Here is a 2,453-nt window from a genome sequence, read left to right as displayed (position 1 = left end):
TCTATATTTCCCTATTCTAAAACCAGAAATATTACATTTATTTATGTTGATATTATAATATATTCTGGTACATACTAAGGCCATCAGATGTCCACTTTGTATGGACACATGCATGCATCAATTTAGTTGTTCATTCTGGTTTTTTCTAGAGGAATTATTCTTGCATTTGGTTAATCCAATCTCTCCCTTCCATTTTCTCACCATTAAAAATAAAGAACCATAGTTTAACTGATACTGTTTTTTTTTGTTTTTTCAAGGTAGAGTCTCACTCTAGCTCAGGCTGACCTGGAATTCACTATGTAGTCTCAGAGTGGCCTCGAACAAATGGCAATAATCCTCCCTGTGCTCCCGAGTGCTGGGATTAAAGGCGTGCGCCACCACACCCGGCTGATACTGGATTTTAAGCTAATTTCATAGAAGCTTTTTATGTTATATCCATCTTCATACTCAAAACCACAGTGTTTATTTCCAGTACAGTGTGAGTTGGAAGAGTCTTTTTAAAGTTTTCTTGGGGTTGGTGGTACAGCTCAAAGGAGGAGTGCTTGCTTAACCAATGAAAAATCTCTGTCAAGGGCTGGAGAGATGGCTTAGTGGTTAAGCGCTTGCCTGTGAAGCCTAAGGACCCCGGTTCGAGGCTCGGTTCCCCAGGTCCCATGTTAGCCAGATGCACAAGGGGGCACACGCGTCTGGAGTTTGTTTGCAGTGGCTGGAAGCCCTGGCGCGCCCATTCTCTCTCTCTCCCTCTATCTGTCTTTCTCTCGGTGTCTGTCGCTCTCAAATAAATAAATAAATAATGAAAAAAATATTAAAAAAAAAAGAAAAATCTCTGTCAAAAAGATGACAGGAAGAAAGGAGGAAAGAAAAGAAAGGAAAAAAGAAAAAAGAGGAAGGACAGAGGAAGGAGGGAGGGAAGAAAAGGGTTTTCTTCATAATTCTTGAGTCTTATTTCCCAAGTTATTAAACAAATTGCTTTATTTCTAGTGTTGTGACTATTTCCCTCAGGTTCTTTTCAGGGTCATTAATGCTACTTTAGAGAAAGGTTGTATTGCGGCATTGTTTCCAGTTGTGTAATAAATACTCTCGTTGGTTCCTGCAGTGCTCTCTTACATACTTTCTTTTTTTTCTCTTTCTTCTTCAGTCTTTCCTTACTTTCTCTCTTCCTTCCTGCTTATTCCTTCCTTCTCTTTCTTCCTCCCTCTTTACCATTTTGCTCCCTCCCCCTCTCTTTTTCCTCTCTCACTAGGTTCTTTTTATTATGCAAGCAAACCATTAACAGAAGCCTTTGGTTTTCTTTCCCAAGCTTCTACTGATTATTTGGTTTTCCTCTGCAATGCATTTATAAGAACTTCTGCAGTTATTTAGAGGTTATAATTTTGCCACTTTCAATAATGTTTTGTTTAATAGTTGTCATTATAGTCAAATGATTTCTTTTTGTTAACATTTTACTCAGAGTATCACTAAACATGTAATCACAAATCTTCTCGGCTTCATCTTGAACATACTGATGTCATCATGAATAATGTTGAGACCTTACCTGGTTCAAACTAACCTTGAATTCCTGGAATATAGTCTAAGTGGTCATAATATATTATTCCTTTATTATTTTTTTTTATATTTTTAAATTTTTTTAAATTTTTATTTATTTATTTATTACAATTGTCTGAAATTTCTATAACCGTGTTCTGGAGAGAGCAGAACAAGGCCTCAAACCATTTCAAAACTGTTCTGGCAAGCATTGTAGGAATGCACAGGGTCACTGCAGACCCAAGCATGCTGGAGGCTTGCCTTATATTATGCCTTTAATGCTGGTCATTTAATCAAGAGACTTGTCCTTGTACATAAGTAAAATTTTATTTACTTTTTGGTGCTGTCTTTACTAGAATGTTGTATTACTTATTTGGTTTTATTATATATGTTTCTGTCTTTGATATACTTTCTTGCTGGGGATTTAATCCTGAGCCTTTCACATGCCAGACAAGTGCTTCACCACTGAGCTACATATATGGCCTCAGCATTATGTTTTTAAAGGGTGAGGAGCTCCCTCCTACTTTCAGTGGTACAGATTGTCCTGGCTAGCACTTCAGATTCATTGCTAGGGAGAGCTGTGTTTAGATGCTGGTCCCTGACACAGTCGGGTCAAGTGCATAGCAAATTCTGGAGTCGGAGCTTGGATCTCACAGATGACTGTGCCATACGGTGAAGTCTGAGAAATCCTGTGTGGGATTTGGAATTTTTCACATAACGGTGGGACATTTTGCTTGAGGAAGACGACATGTGTGTCTTGTTTATAGCAACTAGTTTCTTCATGTTTCCTGCCTCACTTGAGGTCATTTTTACATTTTATTTTCAGGAACGTAGCTGTGGTAGTTTGAATAGATAGCCCCCCAACATAGTCAGGGTTTTATTACAGTTTGTAATTTAGATCTGCAGCCACCTGAATGGAAGCGGAGTCA

The 2,453-nt window shown here is 38.2% G+C and overlaps 1 non-coding gene across 1 annotated transcript; it reads right to left on the bottom strand.

Annotated features, from left to right (window-relative positions):
- Nucleotides 1-1,654: 1,654 nt before the first annotated feature.
- LOC123453450 lies at nucleotides 1,655-1,787 on the bottom strand. The gene has a single exon (XR_006632831.1). It is a non-coding gene; the product is annotated as a small nucleolar RNA SNORA9 (small nucleolar RNA).
- Nucleotides 1,788-2,453: the final 666 nt, after the last annotated feature.

The sequence above is a fragment of the Jaculus jaculus genome, chromosome 11, assembly GCF_020740685.1.
Source record: "Jaculus jaculus isolate mJacJac1 chromosome 11, mJacJac1.mat.Y.cur, whole genome shotgun sequence".
NCBI classification, from domain to species: Eukaryota; Metazoa; Chordata; class Mammalia; order Rodentia; family Dipodidae; genus Jaculus; species Jaculus jaculus.
Note: the sequence above shows the minus strand (reverse complement) of the source record. Positions and strands in the feature narration are given on the sequence as shown.